The sequence below is a fragment of the Cryptomeria japonica genome, unplaced genomic scaffold, assembly GCF_030272615.1.
Source record: "Cryptomeria japonica unplaced genomic scaffold, Sugi_1.0 HiC_scaffold_144, whole genome shotgun sequence".
NCBI classification, from domain to species: domain Eukaryota; kingdom Viridiplantae; phylum Streptophyta; class Pinopsida; order Cupressales; family Cupressaceae; genus Cryptomeria; species Cryptomeria japonica.
In genome coordinates, this window is record NW_026728966.1 from 128,284 (window position 1) to 150,000 (window position 21,717).

Sequence of the window (21,717 nt, forward strand, 5' to 3'; positions counted from 1 at the left end):
AAGGCACCCACCCTGGCCAAGGTGGGTCACGGGGTGGGTCCTAGGGTGGGTAACGGGGTGGGTACTAAGGTGCGTGCCAAGGTGGGTCATGGGGTGGGTGCCAAGGTGGGCACCAGGGTGGGTGTGCACCAACCCTAGCCAGGGTAGGTCACGGGGTGGTTGTCGGGGTGGGCGTCAAGGAGCCAAGGTGGGTGGCAAGTAGCCAAGTTGCGTGCCAAGGTGGGTGTCGGGGTGGGTGCCAAGGATCCAAGGTGGGTGCCAAGGAACCAAGGTGGGTGTCTGGGTGGGTGCCGAGGTGGGAGCCAGGGTGGGTCCCAAGGTGAGTGCAAAGGTGGGTGCCAGGGTCAAGGTGAGTGCCAATGTGGGTTCCAAGGTGCCAGGGTCAGGGTGAGTGCCAATGTGGGTTCAAAGGTGCTAAGTTGGGTGCGAGGTTGGGTGCGAGGGTGGGTGGGTGCCAAGGTGTGCTAGGTGGAAGCCCGGGTGGGTCGGCATCCCATGGGTGTCGAGTTGGGTGCCTGATGGGTGCTTCTTGTCAAGTTTTAGTCGTCGGGACTCATTTCGAGCCTTAGAGGTCGTTTCTTGTCCGGTTGCCCTGTCTTCGACCTGGGAACCCAATTTTGGTCCTCGGGTCCCATTTTTTTTTGTCTCGCATCCCACTTTTGGCCTGTGGCCTTTTCGGGGTCGATTCTCGTTTTGGGCATCAGAGCATGTTTCTTCTCCTAAAACCCAATATTTGTTTATTAAGTCTCGGAACACATTTTTGTTCTCGTGGACCCATCATGGGTCTTGGAACGCATTTGTGGTCCTTGGGTCCCATTTTGCATCCCGAAACTTGTGTTTTGGTGCTTGATCCCTATTTTGGGTGCCCACCTTGCACCAAGTGCGCACCCGGGGCAAACCGAGCGCCTTGGTGCACCGGGGCAAGATCGAGCGTGCACCCGAGGCGCCCCGAACATGCACCAAGGTGCACTCGGCCCACATGTGAGCGCAGGTCGTTGCGCCCGAGGTGGTGTGTGGGCACCGCGTTGCAGACGGGACACTGCACGCACACGACGCCCCGTCCAGGTGCACGCACGTAGGCCGGGCCGGGTGCACACCCGACGCCCTAGCAAGGTGCGCGCACCCGGGCAGGGCTCACACTTGGCGAACGGGGCGCACTTCGCGAGGGAGGGTGTGCACCTCGACGGGGGTGGGTGGCCGGGGTGGATTCGCACGTGGGTCGCGGTTTGCTAAGTACACACTGCGACAAGCTCATAACGGGTGCGATCATACCAGCGTTAGTGCACCGGATCCCATCAGAACTCCGCAGTTAAGCGCGCTTGGGCCGGAGTAGTACTGGGATGGGTGACCTCCCGGGAAGTCCCGGTGTTGCACCCTTTTTTAGTTTTTCGCCGGGCGTCGCAATGCTATTTGAATAAACCTTTTGCCCGTTTGCGTTCTCGTCGGGGCCGGGCCGGGCCGGGGTGCGCTGCCCGCACTACCGCGCGCGCGGGGGCGACACCGAGCGCGCACCCGAGGCGCCCCGAGCACACAGGCCACGGTGCAACCCGGGCGTTGTGCGCGCACCCCGGTGCGCCCGAGGTGCTGCGCGCGCACCCAGGTGAAATCGGTGTGCACCTCGGCCAGTGCGCGCTCGGTCGAGTCGCGCACGTTGGCCAAGGTGCACGGTGATGTTTCTTACTCTAAGGTTCCGCACCAGACGCCCGGGACAGGTGAGCGAAGCTGGGCGGGGCCGGGTGCGCGGCCGGGGCAGGTGCACGCAGCTGGAGAGAGCTTTGGAGCACACCAGAGGTGCGCACCTTGGAGCACACTTCGGAGCGCACCAATGATGCGCTCCATTCAAAAGTTTCCTGAAAAGGCAAAAAAAGTTGAGATTATAGAATTTCCCACTTGAGAGATTGTAAAAAAAAAAAATTTAAAATGAAGGAAACGCGGGTGCCAAGGTGTGCGCGCCCGGGTGCGCAGCCCAGCCAAGGTGTGCGCACCAAGGCGCCCACCCTGGCGAAGGTGCACGCAAGGTGCGCACCCGAGGCAAACCGGACAATTAACCCAACTTTCGACTTCGCGCGCACCTGCGCACCTTGGAGCGCACTTCGGAGCGCTCCTTGGTGCGCACCAATCTTGGGCACCTCGGAGTGCACCATGGCGCCCACCAAGGTGCGCACCCGGGGCAAACCGAGCTCCGACTTCGTGCGCACCTTGGAGCGCACGAAAGGTGCGCACCATGGCGCCCACCAAGGTGCGCAGCCCAGCCAAGGCGTGCGCATCAAGGTGCGCACCCTGGCGAAGGTGCGCACCCGGGGCAAACCGAGCTCCGACTTCGTGCGCACCTTGGAGCGCACAAAGGGTGCGCAACCCAGCCAAGGTGTGCGCACCCCGGGCAAACCGAGCTCCGAATCGTGCGCACCTTGGAGCACACTTCGGAGCCCTCCTTGGTGCGCACCGATGTTGCGCACCTCGGAGCGCACCCGGGGAAAACAATGCAATTAACCCGACTTTCGACTTCGTGGGCACCTCGGAGCGCTCTCGGGTTCGCACCTCGGAGCACACCGAGGTGCGCACCTTTGATGCGCTGCCTTCACCAATTTCCAGAAAAGGCAAGAAAACATTGAGAAGGTGTGCGCACCGAGGTGCCCACCCTGGCGAAGGTGCACGCGAGGTGCGCACCCGGGGCAAACCGGGCTCCGACTTCGTGCACGCCATGCTGCGCACCTTGGAGGGCCATGGTGCGCACCTTGGAGCACACTTCGGAGCGCTCAATGGTGCCCAACCCAGCCAAGGTGCCCACCGCGGCGAAGGTGCACGCGAGGTGCGCACCCGGGGTAAACCGGGCTCCGACTTCGTGCACGCCGCACCTTGGAGCACACTTCGGAGCGCTCCTTGGTGCGCACCAGGGCGCGCAACCCAGCCGAGGTGCCCACCCCGGCGAAGGTGCACGCGGGGTGCGCACCCGGGGCAAACCGGGCTCCGACTTCGTGCACGCCATGGTGCCCACCGCGGCGAAGGTGCACGCGAGGTGCGCACCCGGGGCAAACCGGGCTCCGACTTCGTGCACGCCGCACCTTGGAGCACACTTCGGAGCACTCCTTGGTGCGCACCAGGGCGCGCAACCCAGCCGAGGTGCCCACCCCAGCGAAGGTGCACGCGAGGTGCGCACCCGGGGCAAACCGGGCTCCGACTTCGTGCACGCCATGGTGCCCACCGCGGCGAAGGTGCACGCGAGGTGCGCACCCGGGGCAAACCGGGCTCCGACTTCGTGCACGCCATGGTGCCCACCGCGGCGAAGGTGCACGCGAGGTGCGCACCCGGGGCAAACCGGGCTCCGACTTCGTGCACGCCGCACCTTGGAGCACACTTCGGAGCGCTCCTTGGTGCGCACCATGGTGCCCACCAGGGCGCGCAACCCCGCCGAAGGTGCACGCGAGGTGCGCACCCGGGGCAAACCGGGCTCCGACTTCGTGCACGCCGCACCTTGGAGCACACTTCGGAGCGCTCCTTGGTGCGCACCAGGGCGCGCAACCCCGCCGAAGGTGCACGCGAGGTGCGCACCCGGGGCAAACCGGGCTCCGACTTCGTGCACGCCATGGTGCGCACCAGGGTGCCCACCGCGGCGAAGGTGCGCACCCGGGGCAAACCGGGCTCCGACTTCGTGCACGCCGCACCTTGGAGCACACTTCGGAGCGCTCCTTGGTGCGCACCAGGGCGCGCAACCCAGCCGAGGTGCCCACCCCGGCGAAGGTGCACGCGAGGTGCGCACCCGGGGCAAACCGGGCTCCGACTTCGTGCACGCCATGGTGCCCACCGCGGCGAAGGTGCGCACCCGGGGCAAACCGGGCTAGGACTTCGTGCACGCCGCACCTTGGAGCACACTTCGGAGCGCTCCTTGGTGCGCACCATGGTGCCCACCAGGCCGCGCAACCCAGCCAAGGTGTGCGCACCAAGGTGCACGCGAGGTGCGCACCCGGGGCAAACCGGGGTCCGGCTTCGTGCACGCCGCACCTTGGAGCACACATCGGGGCGCTCCCGGGTTCGCACCGGCGTTGCGCACCGTGGTGGGCACCTCGGAGCGCACCGTGGTGGGCACCTCGGAGCACACCAAGGTGGGCAGCGAGGTGCGCACCTTTGATGCGATGCCTTCACTAATTTCCATAAAAGGCAAAAGAAAACGAGATTTTAAAATTTCCGTTTTGAAAGATAGTGAGAAAAAGGGAATGCTGGTGCCATCTTGAGCCCGCCCTGGTGCGCAGCCCAGCCAAGGTGTGCGCACCAAGGTGCCCACCCTGGCGAAGGTGCGCGCCCGGGCAATTAACCCAACTTCCAACTTCGCGCGCGCCAGGGTGGGAGCGCACCCAACAACCGGGCCTGGGAAGAGCCAATGCGAGAAACCCCACCAAACGCTCTGACAAAAAAAGAGGGGGCGCTCCAGTAACCCCGCTTCGGAGCGCACCCTGGGCAAACCCAGCCAGGGTGCCCACCCCGGCCAAGGTGCAGGCGAGGTGCGCACCCGGGGCAAACCGGGCTCCGACAACGTGCACGCCGCACCTTGGAGCACACTTCGTAGCGCTCCCGGGTGCGCACCTCAGAGCACACCAAGGTGGGCAGCGAGGTGCGCACCTTTGATGCGCTGCCTTCACTAATTTCCAGAAAAGGCAAAAAAAAGAGGAGATTTTAAAATTTCCGTTTTGAAAGATAGTGAAAAAAACGGAACGCGGGTGCCATCTTGAGCCCGCCCTGGTGCACAGCCCAGGTAAGGTGCCCACCCTGGCAAAGGTGCGCACCCGGGCAATTAACCCTACTTCCGACTTCGTGCGCGCCAGGGTGGCAACCGGGCCTGGGAAGAGCCAATGCGAGAAACCCCACCAAACGCTCCGACAAAAAAAGAGGCGGCGCTCCAATAACCCCGCTTCGGAGCGCAGCCGGGGCAAACCCAGCCAAGGTGCCCACCCCGACGAAGGTGCACGCGAGGTGCGCACCCGGGGCAAACCGGGCTCCGACAACGTGCACGCAGCACCTTGGAGCACACTTCGAAGCACTCCCGGGTGCCCACCGGCGTTGCGCACCGTGGTGGGCAGCGAGGTGCGCACCTTTGATGCGCTGCCTTCACTAATTTCCAGAAAAGGCAAAAAAAAATGAGATTTTAAAATTTCCGTTTTGAAAGATAGTGAAAAAAACGGAACGCGGGTGCCATCTTGAGCCCGCCCTGGTGCGCAGCCCAGGCAAGGCATGCGCACCAAGGTGCCCACCCGCGGTGCACACCCGGGGCAAACCGGGCTCCGACTTCGTGCAGGCCGCACCTTGGAGCACACTTCGGAGCGCTCCTTGGTGCGCACCATGGTGCCCACCAGGGCGCACCCGGGGCAAACCGGGCTCCGACTTCGTGCACGCCGCACCTTGGAGCACACATCGGAGCGCTCCCAGGTTCGCACCAGCGTTGCGCACCTTTGATGCGCTGCCTTCACTAATTTCCAGAAAAGGCAAAAAAAAACGATATTTTAAAATTTCCGTTCTGAAAGATAGTGAAAAAAACGGAACGCGGGTGCCATCTTGAGCCCTTCCTGGTGCGCAGCCCAGGCAAGTTGTGCGCACCAAGGTGCCCACCCTGGCGGAGGTGCGCGCCCGGGGCAAACCGGGCTCCGACTTCGTGCACTGCATGGTGCCCACCAAGGCGCGCAACCCAGCCAAGGTGCCCACCGCAGCGAAGGTGCACGCGAGGTGCGCACCCGAGGTGCACACCCGGGGCAAACCGAGCTCCGACTTCGTGCACGCCGCACCTTGGAGCACACTTCAGAGCGCTCCTTGGTGCGCACCAGGGCGCGCAACCCAGCCAAGGTGCTCACCCCGGCGAAGGTGCACGCGAGGTGCGCACCCGGGGCAAGCCGGGCTCGGACTTCGTGCACGCCGCACCTTGGAGCACACATCGGAGCGCTCCCGGGTTCGCACCAGCATTGCGCACCTTTGATGCGCTGCCTTCACTAATTTCCAGAAAAGGCAAAAAAAAAAAAAAAACGAGATTTTAAAATTTCCGTTTTGAAAGATAGTGAAAAAAACGGAACGCGGGTGCCATCTTGAGCCCGCCCTGGTGTGCAGCCCAGGCAAGTTGTGCGCACCAAGGCACCCACCCTGGCCAAGGTGGGTCACGGGGTGGGTCCTAGGGTGGGTAACGGGGTGGGTACTAAGGTGCGTGCCAAGGTGGGTCATGGGGTGGGTGCCAAGGTGGGCACCAGGGTGGGTGTGCACCAACCCTAGCCAGGGTAGGTCACGGGGTGGTTGTCGGGGTGGGCGTCAAGGAGCCAAGGTGGGTGGCAAGTAGCCAAGTTGCGTGCCAAGGTGGGTGTCGGGGTGGGTGCCAAGGATCCAAGGTGGGTGCCAAGGAACCAAGGTGGGTGTCTGGGTGGGTGCCGAGGTGGGAGCCAGGGTGGGTCCCAAGGTGAGTGCAAAGGTGGGTGCCAGGGTCAAGGTGAGTGCCAATGTGGGTTCCAAGGTGCCAGGGTCAGGGTGAGTGCCAATGTGGGTTCAAAGGTGCTAAGTTGGGTGCGAGGTTGGGTGCGAGGGTGGGTGGGTGCCAAGGTGTGCTAGGTGGAAGCCCGGGTGGGTCGGCATCCCATGGGTGTCGAGTTGGGTGCCTGATGGGTGCTTCTTGTCAAGTTTTAGTCGTCGGGACTCATTTCGAGCCTTAGAGGTCGTTTCTTGTCCGGTTGCCCTGTCTTCGACCTGGGAACCCAATTTTGGTCCTCGGGTCCCATTTTTTTTTGTCTCGCATCCCACTTTTGGCCTGTGGCCTTTTCGGGGTCGATTCTCGTTTTGGGCATCAGAGCATGTTTCTTCTCCTAAAACCCAATATTTGTTTATTAAGTCTCGGAACACATTTTTGTTCTCGTGGACCCATCATGGGTCTTGGAACGCATTTGTGGTCCTTGGGTCCCATTTTGCATCCCGAAACTTGTGTTTTGGTGCTTGATCCCTATTTTGGGTGCCCACCTTGCACCAAGTGCGCACCCGGGGCAAACCGAGCGCCTTGGTGCACCGGGGCAAGATCGAGCGTGCACCCGAGGCGCCCCGAACATGCACCAAGGTGCACTCGGCCCACATGTGAGCGCAGGTCGTTGCGCCCGAGGTGGTGTGTGGGCACCGCGTTGCAGACGGGACACTGCACGCACACGACGCCCCGTCCAGGTGCACGCACGTAGGCCGGGCCGGGTGCACACCCGACGCCCTAGCAAGGTGCGCGCACCCGGGCAGGGCTCACACTTGGCGAACGGGGCGCACTTCGCGAGGGAGGGTGTGCACCTCGACGGGGGTGGGTGGCCGGGGTGGATTCGCACGTGGGTCGCGGTTTGCTAAGTACACACTGCGACAAGCTCATAACGGGTGCGATCATACCAGCGTTAGTGCACCGGATCCCATCAGAACTCCGCAGTTAAGCGCGCTTGGGCCGGAGTAGTACTGGGATGGGTGACCTCCCGAGAAGTCCCGGTGTTGCACCCTTTCTTAGTTTTTCGCCGGGCGTCGCAATGCTATTTGAATAAACCTTTTGCCCGTTTGCGTTCTCGTCGGGGCCGGGCCGGGCCGGGGTGCGCTGCCCGCACTACCGCGCGCGCGGGGGCGACACCGAGCGCGCACCCGAGGCGCCCCGAGCACACAGGCCACGGTGCAACCCGGGCGTTGTGCGCGCACCCCGGTGCGCCCGAGGTGCTGCGCGCGCACCCAGGTGAAATCGGTGTGCACCTCGGCCAGTGCGCGCTCGGTCGAGTCGCGCACGTTGGCCAAGGTGCACGGTGATGTTTCTTACTCTAAGGTTCCGCACCAGACGCCCGGGACAGGTGAGCGAAGCTGGGCAGGGCCGGGTGCGCGGCCGGGGCAGGTGCACGCAGCTGGAGAGAGCTTTGGAGCACACCAGAGGTGCGCACCTTGGAGCACACTTCGGAGCGCACCAATGATGCGCTCCATTCAAAAGTTTCCTGAAAAGGCAAAAAAAGTTGAGATTATAGAATTTCCCACTTGAGAGATTGTAAAAAAAAAAAATTTAAAATGAAGGAAACGCGGGTGCCAAGGTGTGCGCGCCCGGGTGCGCAGCCCAGCCAAGGTGTGCGCACCAAGGCGCCCACCCTGGCGAAGGTGCACGCAAGGTGCGCACCCGAGGCAAACCGGACAATTAACCCAACTTTCGACTTCGCGCGCACCTGCGCACCTTGGAGCGCACTTCGGAGCGCTCCTTGGTGCGCACCAATCTTGGGCACCTCGGAGTGCACCATGGCGCCCACCAAGGTGCGCACCCGGGGCAAACCGAGCTCCGACTTCGTGCGCACCTTGGAGCGCACGAAAGGTGCGCACCATGGCGCCCACCAAGGTGCGCAGCCCAGCCAAGGCGTGCGCATCAAGGTGCGCACCCTGGCGAAGGTGCGCACCCGGGGCAAACCGAGCTCCGACTTCGTGCGCACCTTGGAGCGCACAAAGGGTGCGCAACCCAGCCAAGGTGTGCGCACCCCGGGCAAACCGAGCTCCGAATCGTGCGCACCTTGGAGCACACTTCGGAGCCCTCCTTGGTGCGCACCGATGTTGCGCACCTCGGAGCGCACCCGGGGAAAACAATGCAATTAACCCGACTTTCGACTTCGTGGGCACCTCGGAGCGCTCTCGGGTTCGCACCTCGGAGCACACCGAGGTGCGCACCTTTGATGCGCTGCCTTCACCAATTTCCAGAAAAGGCAAGAAAACATTGAGAAGGTGTGCGCACCGAGGTGCCCACCCTGGCGAAGGTGCACGCGAGGTGCGCACCCGGGGCAAACCGGGCTCCGACTTCGTGCACGCCATGCTGCGCACCTTGGAGGGCCATGGTGCGCACCTTGGAGCACACTTCGGAGCGCTCAATGGTGCCCAACCCAGCCAAGGTGCCCACCGCGGCGAAGGTGCACGCGAGGTGCGCACCCGGGGTAAACCGGGCTCCGACTTCGTGCACGCCGCACCTTGGAGCACACTTCGGAGCGCTCCTTGGTGCGCACCAGGGCGCGCAACCCAGCCGAGGTGCCCACCCCGGCGAAGGTGCACGCGGGGTGCGCACCCGGGGCAAACCGGGCTCCGACTTCGTGCACGCCATGGTGCCCACCGCGGCGAAGGTGCACGCGAGGTGCGCACCCGGGGCAAACCGGGCTCCGACTTCGTGCACGCCGCACCTTGGAGCACACTTCGGAGCGCTCCTTGGTGCGCACCAGGGCGCGCAACCCAGCCGAGGTGCCCACCCCAGCGAAGGTGCACGCGAGGTGCGCACCCGGGGCAAACCGGGCTCCGACTTCGTGCACGCCATGGTGCCCACCGCGGCGAAGGTGCACGCGAGGTGCGCACCCGGGGCAAACCGGGCTCCGACTTCGTGCACGCCATGGTGCCCACCGCGGCGAAGGTGCACGCGAGGTGCGCACCCGGGGCAAACCGGGCTCCGACTTCGTGCACGCCGCACCTTGGAGCACACTTCGGAGCGCTCCTTGGTGCGCACCATGGTGCCCACCAGGGCGCGCAACCCCGCCGAAGGTGCACGCGAGGTGCGCACCCGGGGCAAACCGGGCTCCGACTTCGTGCACGCCGCACCTTGGAGCACACTTCGGAGCGCTCCTTGGTGCGCACCAGGGCGCGCAACCCCGCCGAAGGTGCACGCGAGGTGCGCACCCGGGGCAAACCGGGCTCCGACTTCGTGCACGCCATGGTGCGCACCAGGGTGCCCACCGCGGCGAAGGTGCGCACCCGGGGCAAACCGGGCTCCGACTTCGTGCACGCCGCACCTTGGAGCACACTTCGGAGCGCTCCTTGGTGCGCACCAGGGCGCGCAACCCAGCCGAGGTGCCCACCCCGGCGAAGGTGCACGCGAGGTGCGCACCCGGGGCAAACCGGGCTCCGACTTCGTGCACGCCATGGTGCCCACCGCGGCGAAGGTGCGCACCCGGGGCAAACCGGGCTAGGACTTCGTGCACGCCGCACCTTGGAGCACACTTCGGAGCGCTCCTTGGTGCGCACCATGGTGCCCACCAGGCCGCGCAACCCAGCCAAGGTGTGCGCACCAAGGTGCACGCGAGGTGCGCACCCGGGGCAAACCGGGGTCCGGCTTCGTGCACGCCGCACCTTGGAGCACACATCGGGGCGCTCCCGGGTTCGCACCGGCGTTGCGCACCGTGGTGGGCACCTCGGAGCGCACCGTGGTGGGCACCTCGGAGCACACCAAGGTGGGCAGCGAGGTGCGCACCTTTGATGCGATGCCTTCACTAATTTCCATAAAAGGCAAAAGAAAACGAGATTTTAAAATTTCCGTTTTGAAAGATAGTGAGAAAAAGGGAATGCTGGTGCCATCTTGAGCCCGCCCTGGTGCGCAGCCCAGCCAAGGTGTGCGCACCAAGGTGCCCACCCTGGCGAAGGTGCGCGCCCGGGCAATTAACCCAACTTCCAACTTCGCGCGCGCCAGGGTGGGAGCGCACCCAACAACCGGGCCTGGGAAGAGCCAATGCGAGAAACCCCACCAAACGCTCTGACAAAAAAAGAGGGGGCGCTCCAGTAACCCCGCTTCGGAGCGCACCCTGGGCAAACCCAGCCAGGGTGCCCACCCCGGCCAAGGTGCAGGCGAGGTGCGCACCCGGGGCAAACCGGGCTCCGACAACGTGCACGCCGCACCTTGGAGCACACTTCGTAGCGCTCCCGGGTGCGCACCTCAGAGCACACCAAGGTGGGCAGCGAGGTGCGCACCTTTGATGCGCTGCCTTCACTAATTTCCAGAAAAGGCAAAAAAAAGAGGAGATTTTAAAATTTCCGTTTTGAAAGATAGTGAAAAAAACGGAACGCGGGTGCCATCTTGAGCCCGCCCTGGTGCACAGCCCAGGTAAGGTGCCCACCCTGGCAAAGGTGCGCACCCGGGCAATTAACCCTACTTCCGACTTCGTGCGCGCCAGGGTGGCAACCGGGCCTGGGAAGAGCCAATGCGAGAAACCCCACCAAACGCTCCGACAAAAAAAGAGGCGGCGCTCCAATAACCCCGCTTCGGAGCGCAGCCGGGGCAAACCCAGCCAAGGTGCCCACCCCGACGAAGGTGCACGCGAGGTGCGCACCCGGGGCAAACCGGGCTCCGACAACGTGCACGCAGCACCTTGGAGCACACTTCGAAGCACTCCCGGGTGCCCACCGGCGTTGCGCACCGTGGTGGGCAGCGAGGTGCGCACCTTTGATGCGCTGCCTTCACTAATTTCCAGAAAAGGCAAAAAAAAATGAGATTTTAAAATTTCCGTTTTGAAAGATAGTGAAAAAAACGGAACGCGGGTGCCATCTTGAGCCCGCCCTGGTGCGCAGCCCAGGCAAGGCATGCGCACCAAGGTGCCCACCCGCGGTGCACACCCGGGGCAAACCGGGCTCCGACTTCGTGCAGGCCGCACCTTGGAGCACACTTCGGAGCGCTCCTTGGTGCGCACCATGGTGCCCACCAGGGCGCACCCGGGGCAAACCGGGCTCCGACTTCGTGCACGCCGCACCTTGGAGCACACATCGGAGCGCTCCCAGGTTCGCACCAGCGTTGCGCACCTTTGATGCGCTGCCTTCACTAATTTCCAGAAAAGGCAAAAAAAAACGATATTTTAAAATTTCCGTTCTGAAAGATAGTGAAAAAAACGGAACGCGGGTGCCATCTTGAGCCCTTCCTGGTGCGCAGCCCAGGCAAGTTGTGCGCACCAAGGTGCCCACCCTGGCGGAGGTGCGCGCCCGGGGCAAACCGGGCTCCGACTTCGTGCACTGCATGGTGCCCACCAAGGCGCGCAACCCAGCCAAGGTGCCCACCGCAGCGAAGGTGCACGCGAGGTGCGCACCCGAGGTGCACACCCGGGGCAAACCGAGCTCCGACTTCGTGCACGCCGCACCTTGGAGCACACTTCAGAGCGCTCCTTGGTGCGCACCAGGGCGCGCAACCCAGCCAAGGTGCTCACCCCGGCGAAGGTGCACGCGAGGTGCGCACCCGGGGCAAGCCGGGCTCGGACTTCGTGCACGCCGCACCTTGGAGCACACATCGGAGCGCTCCCGGGTTCGCACCAGCATTGCGCACCTTTGATGCGCTGCCTTCACTAATTTCCAGAAAAGGCAAAAAAAAAAAAAAAACGAGATTTTAAAATTTCCGTTTTGAAAGATAGTGAAAAAAACGGAACGCGGGTGCCATCTTGAGCCCGCCCTGGTGTGCAGCCCAGGCAAGTTGTGCGCACCAAGGCACCCACCCTGGCCAAGGTGGGTCACGGGGTGGGTCCTAGGGTGGGTAACGGGGTGGGTACTAAGGTGCGTGCCAAGGTGGGTCATGGGGTGGGTGCCAAGGTGGGCACCAGGGTGGGTGTGCACCAACCCTAGCCAGGGTAGGTCACGGGGTGGTTGTCGGGGTGGGCGTCAAGGAGCCAAGGTGGGTGGCAAGTAGCCAAGTTGCGTGCCAAGGTGGGTGTCGGGGTGGGTGCCAAGGATCCAAGGTGGGTGCCAAGGAACCAAGGTGGGTGTCTGGGTGGGTGCCGAGGTGGGAGCCAGGGTGGGTCCCAAGGTGAGTGCAAAGGTGGGTGCCAGGGTCAAGGTGAGTGCCAATGTGGGTTCCAAGGTGCCAGGGTCAGGGTGAGTGCCAATGTGGGTTCAAAGGTGCTAAGTTGGGTGCGAGGTTGGGTGCGAGGGTGGGTGGGTGCCAAGGTGTGCTAGGTGGAAGCCCGGGTGGGTCGGCATCCCATGGGTGTCGAGTTGGGTGCCTGATGGGTGCTTCTTGTCAAGTTTTAGTCGTCGGGACTCATTTCGAGCCTTAGAGGTCGTTTCTTGTCCGGTTGCCCTGTCTTCGACCTGGGAACCCAATTTTGGTCCTCGGGTCCCATTTTTTTTTGTCTCGCATCCCACTTTTGGCCTGTGGCCTTTTCGGGGTCGATTCTCGTTTTGGGCATCAGAGCATGTTTCTTCTCCTAAAACCCAATATTTGTTTATTAAGTCTCGGAACACATTTTTGTTCTCGTGGACCCATCATGGGTCTTGGAACGCATTTGTGGTCCTTGGGTCCCATTTTGCATCCCGAAACTTGTGTTTTGGTGCTTGATCCCTATTTTGGGTGCCCACCTTGCACCAAGTGCGCACCCGGGGCAAACCGAGCGCCTTGGTGCACCGGGGCAAGATCGAGCGTGCACCCGAGGCGCCCCGAACATGCACCAAGGTGCACTCGGCCCACATGTGAGCGCAGGTCGTTGCGCCCGAGGTGGTGTGTGGGCACCGCGTTGCAGACGGGACACTGCACGCACACGACGCCCCGTCCAGGTGCACGCACGTAGGCCGGGCCGGGTGCACACCCGACGCCCTAGCAAGGTGCGCGCACCCGGGCAGGGCTCACACTTGGCGAACGGGGCGCACTTCGCGAGGGAGGGTGTGCACCTCGACGGGGGTGGGTGGCCGGGGTGGATTCGCACGTGGGTCGCGGTTTGCTAAGTACACACTGCGACAAGCTCATAACGGGTGCGATCATACCAGCGTTAGTGCACCGGATCCCATCAGAACTCCGCAGTTAAGCGCGCTTGGGCCGGAGTAGTACTGGGATGGGTGACCTCCCGGGAAGTCCCGGTGTTGCACCCTTTCTTAGTTTTTCGCCGGGCGTCGCAATGCTATTTGAATAAACCTTTTGCCCGTTTGCGTTCTCGTCGGGGCCGGGCCGGGCCGGGGTGCGCTGCCCGCACTACCGCGCGCGCGGGGGCGACACCGAGCGCGCACCCGAGGCGCCCCGAGCACACAGGCCACGGTGCAACCCGGGCGTTGTGCGCGCACCCCGGTGCGCCCGAGGTGCTGCGCGCGCACCCAGGTGAAATCGGTGTGCACCTCGGCCAGTGCGCGCTCGGTCGAGTCGCGCACGTTGGCCAAGGTGCACGGTGATGTTTCTTACTCTAAGGTTCCGCACCAGACGCCCGGGACAGGTGAGCGAAGCTGGGCGGGGCCGGGTGCGCGGCCGGGGCAGGTGCACGCAGCTGGAGAGAGCTTTGGAGCACACCAGAGGTGCGCACCTTGGAGCACACTTCGGAGCGCACCAATGATGCGCTCCATTCAAAAGTTTCCTGAAAAGGCAAAAAAAGTTGAGATTATAGAATTTCCCACTTGAGAGATTGTAAAAAAAAAAAATTTAAAATGAAGGAAACGCGGGTGCCAAGGTGTGCGCGCCCGGGTGCGCAGCCCAGCCAAGGTGTGCGCACCAAGGCGCCCACCCTGGCGAAGGTGCACGCAAGGTGCGCACCCGAGGCAAACCGGACAATTAACCCAACTTTCGACTTCGCGCGCACCTGCGCACCTTGGAGCGCACTTCGGAGCGCTCCTTGGTGCGCACCAATCTTGGGCACCTCGGAGTGCACCATGGCGCCCACCAAGGTGCGCACCCGGGGCAAACCGAGCTCCGACTTCGTGCGCACCTTGGAGCGCACGAAAGGTGCGCACCATGGCGCCCACCAAGGTGCGCAGCCCAGCCAAGGCGTGCGCATCAAGGTGCGCACCCTGGCGAAGGTGCGCACCCGGGGCAAACCGAGCTCCGACTTCGTGCGCACCTTGGAGCGCACAAAGGGTGCGCAACCCAGCCAAGGTGTGCGCACCCCGGGCAAACCGAGCTCCGAATCGTGCGCACCTTGGAGCACACTTCGGAGCCCTCCTTGGTGCGCACCGATGTTGCGCACCTCGGAGCGCACCCGGGGAAAACAATGCAATTAACCCGACTTTCGACTTCATGGGCACCTCGGAGCGCTCTCGGGTTCGCACCTCGGAGCACACCGAGGTGCGCACCTTTGATGCGCTGCCTTCACCAATTTCCAGAAAAGGCAAGAAAACATTGAGAAGGTGTGCGCACCGAGGTGCCCACCCTGGCGAAGGTGCACGCGAGGTGCGCACCCGGGGCAAACCGGGCTCCGACTTCGTGCACGCCATGCTGCGCACCTTGGAGGGCCATGGTGCGCACCTTGGAGCACACTTCGGAGCGCTCAATGGTGCCCAACCCAGCCAAGGTGCCCACCGCGGCGAAGGTGCACGCGAGGTGCGCACCCGGGGCAAACCGGGCTCCGACTTCGTGCACGCCGCACCTTGGAGCACACTTCGGAGCGCTCCTTGGTGCGCACCAGGGCGCGCAACCCAGCCGAGGTGCCCACCCCGGCGAAGGTGCACGCGGGGTGCGCACCCGGGGCAAACCGGGCTCCGACTTCGTGCACGCCATGGTGCCCACCGCGGCGAAGGTGCACGCGAGGTGCGCACCCGGGGCAAACCGGGCTCCGACTTCGTGCACGCCGCACCTTGGAGCACACTTCGGAGCGCTCCTTGGTGCGCACCAGGGCGCGCAACCCAGCCGAGGTGCCCACCCCGGCGAAGGTGCACGCGAGGTGCGCACCCGGGGCAAACCGGGCTCCGACTTCGTGCACGCCATGGTGCCCACCGCGGCGAAGGTGCACGCGAGGTGCGCACCCGGGGCAAACCGGGCTCCGACTTCGTGCACGCCGCACCTTGGAGCACACTTCGGAGCGCTCCTTGGTGCGCACCATGGTGCCCACCAGGGCGCGCAACCCCGCCGAAGGTGCACGCGAGGTGCGCACCCGGGGCAAACCGGGCTCCGACTTCGTGCACGCCGCACCTTGGAGCACACTTCGGAGCGCTCCTTGGTGCGCACCAGGGCGCGCAACCCCGCCGAAGGTGCACGCGAGGTGCGCACCCGGGGCAAACCGGGCTCCGACTTCGTGCACGCCATGGTGCGCACCAGGGTGCCCACCGCGGCGAAGGTGCGCACCCGGGGCAAACCGGGCTCCGACTTCGTGCACGCCGCACCTTGGAGCACACTTCGGAGCGCTCCTTGGTGCGCACCAGGGCGCGCAACCCAGCCGAGGTGCCCACCCCGGCGAAGGTGCACGCGAGGTGCGCACCCGGGGCAAACCGGGCTCCGACTTCGTGCACGCCATGGTGCCCACCGCGGCGAAGGTGCGCACCCGGGGCAAACCGGGCTAGGACTTCGTGCACGCCGCACCTTGGAGCACACTTTGGAGCGCTCCTTGGTGCGCACCATGGTGCCCACCAGGCCGCGCAACCCAGCCAAGGTGTGCGCACCAAGGTGCACGCGAGGTGCGCACCCGGGGCAAACCGGGGTCCGGCTTCGTGCACGCCGCACCTTGGAGCACACATCGGGGCGCTCCCGGGTTCGCACCGGCGTTGCGCACCGTGGTGGGCACCTCGGAGCGCACCGTGGTGGGCACCTCGGAGCACACCAAGGTGGGCAGCGAGGTGCGCACCTTTGATGCGATGCCTTCACTAATTTCCATAAAAGGCAAAAAAAAACGAGATTTTAAAATTTCCGTTTTGAAAGATAGTGAGAAAAAGGGAATGCTGGTGCCATCTTGAGCCCGCCCTGGTGCGCAGCCCAGCCAAGGTGTGCGCACCAAGGTGCCCACCCTGGCGAAGGTGCGCGCCCGGGCAATTAACCCAACTTCCAACTTCGCGCGCGCCAGGGTGGGAGCGCACCCAACAACCGGGCCTGGGAAGAGCCAATGCGAGAAACCCCACCAAACGCTCTGACAAAAAAAGAGGGGGCGCTCCAGTAACCCCGCTTCGGAGCGCACCCTGGGCAAACCCAGCCAGGGTGCCCACCCCGGCCAAGGTGCAGGCGAGGTGCGCACCCGGGGCAAACCGGGCTCCGACAACGTGCACGCCGCACCTTGGAGCACACTTCGTAGCGCTCCCGGGTGCGCACCTCAGAGCACACCAAGGTGGGCAGCGAGGTGCGCACCTTTGATGCGCTGCCTTCACTAATTTCCAGAAAAGGCAAAAAAAAGAGGAGATTTTAAAATTTCCGTTTTGAAAGATAGTGAAAAAAACGGAACGCGGGTGCCATCTTGAGCCCGCCCTGGTGCACAGCCCAGGTAAGGTGCCCACCCTGGCAAAGGTGCGCACCCGGGCAATTAACCCTACTTCCGACTTCGTGCGCGCCAGGGTGGCAACCGGGCCTGGGAAGAGCCAATGCGAGAAACCCCACCAAACGCTCCGACAAAAAAAGAGGCGGCGCTCCAATAACCCCGCTTCGGAGCGCAGCCGGGGCAAACCCAGCCAAGGTGCCCACCCCGACGAAGGTGCACGCGAGGTGCGCACCCGGGGCAAACCGGGCTCCGACAACGTGCACGCAGCACCTTGGAGCACACTTCGAAGCACTCCCGGGTGCCCACCGGCGTTGCGCACCGTGGTGGGCAGCGAGGTGCGCACCTTTGATGCGCTGCCTTCACTAATTTCCAGAAAAGGCAAAAAAAAATGAGATTTTAAAATTTCCGTTTTGAAAGATAGTGAAAAAAACGGAACGCGGGTGCCATCTTGAGCCCGCCCTGGTGCGCAGCCCAGGCAAGGCATGCGCACCAAGGTGCCCACCCGCGGTGCACGCCCGGGGCAAACCGGGCTCCGACTTCGTGCAGGCCGCACCTTGGAGCACACTTCGGAGCGCTCCTTGGTGCGCACCATGGTGCCCACCAGGGCGCACCCGGGGCAAACCGGGCTCCGACTTCGTGCACGCCGCACCTTGGAGCACACATCGGAGCGCTCCCAGGTTCGCACCAGCGTTGCGCACCTTTGATGCGCTGCCTTCACTAATTTCCAGAAAAGGCAAAAAAAAACGATATTTTAAAATTTCCGTTCTGAAAGATAGTGAAAAAAACGGAACGCGGGTGCCATCTTGAGCCCTTCCTGGTGCGCAGCCCAGGCAAGTTGTGCGCACCAAGGTGCCCACCCTGGCGGAGGTGCGCGCCCGGGGCAAACCGGGCTCCGACTTCGTGCACTGCATGGTGCCCACCAAGGCGCGCAACCCAGCCAAGGTGCCCACCGCAGCGAAGGTGCACGCGAGGTGCGCACCCGAGGTGCACACCCGGGGCAAACCGAGCTCCGACTTCGTGCACGCCGCACCTTGGAGCACACTTCAGAGCGCTCCTTGGTGCGCACCAGGGCGCGCAACCCAGCCAAGGTGCTCACCCCGGCGAAGGTGCACGCGAGGTGCGCACCCGGGGCAAGCCGGGCTCGGACTTCGTGCACGCCGCACCTTGGAGCACACATCGGAGCGCTCCCGGGTTCGCACCAGCATTGCGCACCTTTGATGCGCTGCCTTCACTAATTTCCAGAAAAGGCAAAAAAAAAAAAAAAACGAGATTTTAAAATTTCCGTTTTGAAAGATAGTGAAAAAAACGGAACGCGGGTGCCATCTTGAGCCCGCCCTGGTGTGCAGCCCAGGCAAGTTGTGCGCACCAAGGCACCCACCCTGGCCAAGGTGGGTCACGGGGTGGGTCCTAGGGTGGGTAACGGGGTGGGTACTAAGGTGCGTGCCAAGGTGGGTCATGGGGTGGGTGCCAAGGTGGGCACCAGGGTGGGTGTGCACCAACCCTAGCCAGGGTAGGTCACGGGGTGGTTGTCGGGGTGGGCGTCAAGGAGCCAAGGTGGGTGGCAAGTAGCCAAGTTGCGTGCCAAGGTGGGTGTCGGGGTGGGTGCCAAGGATCCAAGGTGGGTGCCAAGGAACCAAGGTGGGTGTCTGGGTGGGTGCCGAGGTGGGAGCCAGGGTGGGTCCCAAGGTGAGTGCAAAGGTGGGTGCCAGGGTCAAGGTGAGTGCCAATGTGGGTTCCAAGGTGCCAGGGTCAGGGTGAGTGCCAATGTGGGTTCAAAGGTGCTAAGTTGGGTGCGAGGTTGGGTGCGAGGGTGGGTGGGTGCCAAGGTGTGCTAGGTGGAAGCCCGGGTGGGTCGGCATCCCATGGGTGTCGAGTTGGGTGCCTGATGGGTGCTTCTTGTCAAGTTTTAGTCGTCGGGACTCATTTCGAGCCTTAGAGGTCGTTTCTTGTCCGGTTGCCCTGTCTTCGACCTGGGAACCCAATTTTGGTCCTCGGGTCCCATTTTTTTTTGTCTCGCATCCCACTTTTGGCCTGTGGCCTTTTCGGGGTCGATTCTCGTTTTGGGCATCAGAGCATGTTTCTTCTCCTAAAACCCAATATTTGTTTATTAAGTCTCGGAACACATTTTTGTTCTCGTGGACCCATCATGGGTCTTGGAACGCATTTGTGGTCCTTGGGTCCCATTTTGCATCCCGAAACTTGTGTTTTGGTGCTTGATCCCTATTTTGGGTGCCCACCTTGCACCAAGTGCGCACCCGGGGCAAACCGAGCGCCTTGGTGCACCGGGGCAAGATCGAGCGTGCACCCGAGGCGCCCCGAACATGCACCAAGGTGCACTCGGCCCACATGTGAGCGCAGGTCGTTGCGCCCGAGGTGGTGTGTGGGCACCGCGTTGCAGACGGGACACTGCACGCACACGACGCCCCGTCCAGGTGCACGCACGTAGGCCGGGCCGGGTGCACACCCGACGCCCTAGCAAGGTGCGCGCACCCGGGCAGGGCTCACACTTGGCGAACGGGGCGCACTTCGCGAGGGAGGGTGTGCACCTCGACGGGGGTGGGTGGCCGGGGTGGATTCGCACGTGGGTCGCGGTTTGCTAAGTACACACTGCGACAAGCTCATAACGGGTGCGATCATACCAGCGTTAGTGCACCGGATCCCATCAGAACTCCGCAGTTAAGCGCGCTTGGGCCGGAGTAGTACTGGGATGGGTGACCTCCCGGGAAGTCCCGGTGTTGCACCCTTTTTTAGTTTTTCGCCGGGCGTCGCAATGCTATTTGAATAAACCTTTTGCCCGTTTGCGTTCTCGTCGGGGCCGGGCCGGGCCGGGGTGCGCTGCCCGCACTACCGCGCGCGCGGGGGCGACACCGAGCGCGCACCCGAGGCGCCCCGAGCACACAGGCCACGGTGCAACCCGGGCGTTGTGCGCGCACCCCGGTGCGCCCGAGGTGCTGCGCGCGCACCCAGGTGAAATCGGTGTGCACCTCGGCCAGTGCGCGCTCGGTCGAGTCGCGCACGTTGGCCAAGGTGCACGGTGATGTTTCTTACTCTAAGGTTCCGCACCAGACGCCCGGGACAGGTGAGCGAAGCTGGGCGGGGCCGGGTGCGCGGCCGGGGCAGGTGCACGCAGCTAGAGAGAGCTTTGGAGCACACCAGAGGTGCGCACCTTGGAGCACACTTCGGAGCGCACCAATGATGCGCTCCATTCAAAAGTTTCCTGAAAAGGCAAAAAAAGTTGAGATTATAGAATTTCCCACTTGAGAGATTGTAAAAAAAAAAAATTTAAAATGAAGGAAACGCGGGTGCCAAGGTGTGCGCGCCCGGGTGCGCAGCCCAGCCAAGGTGTGCGCACCAAGGCGCCCACCCTGGCGAAGGTGCACGCAAGGTGCGCACCCGAGGCAAACCGGACAATTAACCCAACTTTCGACTTCGCGCGCACCTGCGCACCTTGGAGCGCACTTCGGAGCGCTCCTTGGTGCGCACCAATCTTGGGCACCTCGGAGTGCACCATGGCGCCCACCAAGGTGCGCACCCGGGGCAAACCGAGCTCCGACTTCGTGCGCACCTTGGAGCGCACGAAAGGTGCGCACCATGGCGCCCACCAAGGTGCGCAGCCCAGCCAAGGCGTGCGCATCAAGGTGCGCACCCTGGCGAAGGTGCGCACCCGGGGCAAACCGAGCTCCGACTTCGTGCGCACCTTGGAGCGCACAAAGGGTGCGCAACCCAGCCAAGGTGTGCGCACCCCGGGCAAACCGAGCTCCGAATCGTGCGCACCTTGGAGCACACTTCGGAGCCCTCCTTGGTGCGCACCGATGTTGCGCACCTCGGAGCGCACCCGGGGAAAACAATGCAATTAACCCGACTTTCGACTTCGTGGGCACCTCGGAGCGCTCTCGGGTTCGCACCTCGGAGCACACCGAGGTGCGCACCTTTGATGCGCTGCCTTCACCAATTTCCAGAAAAGGCAAGAAAACATTGAGAAGGTGTGCGCACCGAGGTGCCCACCCTGGCGAAGGTGCACGCGAGGTGCGCACCCGGGGCAAACCGGGCTCCGACTTCGTGCACGCCATGCTGCGCACCTTGGAGGGCCATGGTGCGCACCTTGGAGCACACTTCGGAGCGCTCAATGGTGCCCAACCCAGCCAAGGTGCCCACCGCGGCGAAGGTGCACGCGAGGTGCGCACCCGGGGCAAACCGGGCTCCGACTTCGTGCACGCCGCACCTTGGAGCACACTTCGGAGCGCTCCTTGGTGCGCACCAGGGCGCGCAACCCAGCCGAGGTGCCCACCCCGGCGAAGGTGCACGCGGGGTGCGCACCCGGGGCAAACCGGGCTCCGACTTCGTGCACGCCATGGTGCCCACCGCGCCAAGGTGCACGCGAGGTGCGCACCCGGGGCAAACCGGGCTCCGACTTCGTGCACGCCGCACCTTGGAGCACACTTCGGAGCGCTCCTTGGTGCGCACCAGGGCGCGCAACCCAGCCGAGGTGCCCACCCCGGCGAAGGTGCACGCGAGGTGCGCACCCGGGGCAAACCGGGCTCCGACTTCGTGCACGCCATGGTGCCCACCGCGGCGAAGGTGCACGCGAGGTGCGCACCCGGGGCAAACCGGGCTCCGACTTCGTGCACGCCGCACCTTGGAGCACACTTCGGAGCGCTCCTTGGTGCGCACCATGGTGCCCACCAGGGCGCGCAACCCCACCAAACGCTCGGACAAAAAAAGAGGGGCCGCTCCAATAACCCCACTTCGGAGCGCACCAGAAACCCCACTGGACGCTTGGGCAAAAAAGTAATGCGCACCCGAAGCCCCTACCCAGAAATCCCCAGTTCGGACA

The 21,717-nt window shown here is 63.7% G+C and overlaps 4 non-coding genes across 4 annotated transcripts; all 4 read left to right on the forward strand.

Annotated features, from left to right (window-relative positions):
* The first annotated feature begins 1,258 nt into the window (after positions 1 to 1,258).
* Positions 1,259 to 1,377, forward strand: LOC131866425 (5S ribosomal RNA). The gene has a single exon (XR_009365038.1). It is a non-coding gene; the product is annotated as a 5S ribosomal RNA (ribosomal RNA).
* A 5,989-nt stretch (positions 1,378 to 7,366) lies between these two features.
* On the forward strand, positions 7,367 to 7,485 carry LOC131866444 (5S ribosomal RNA). Its single transcript, XR_009365056.1, has one exon. It is a non-coding gene; the product is annotated as a 5S ribosomal RNA (ribosomal RNA).
* Positions 7,486 to 13,474: 5,989 nt separating this feature from the next.
* On the forward strand, positions 13,475 to 13,593 carry LOC131866427 (5S ribosomal RNA). Its single transcript, XR_009365040.1, has one exon. It is a non-coding gene; the product is annotated as a 5S ribosomal RNA (ribosomal RNA).
* A 5,915-nt stretch (positions 13,594 to 19,508) lies between these two features.
* LOC131866428 (5S ribosomal RNA) lies at positions 19,509 to 19,627 on the forward strand. The gene has a single exon (XR_009365041.1). It is a non-coding gene; the product is annotated as a 5S ribosomal RNA (ribosomal RNA).
* Positions 19,628 to 21,717: the final 2,090 nt, after the last annotated feature.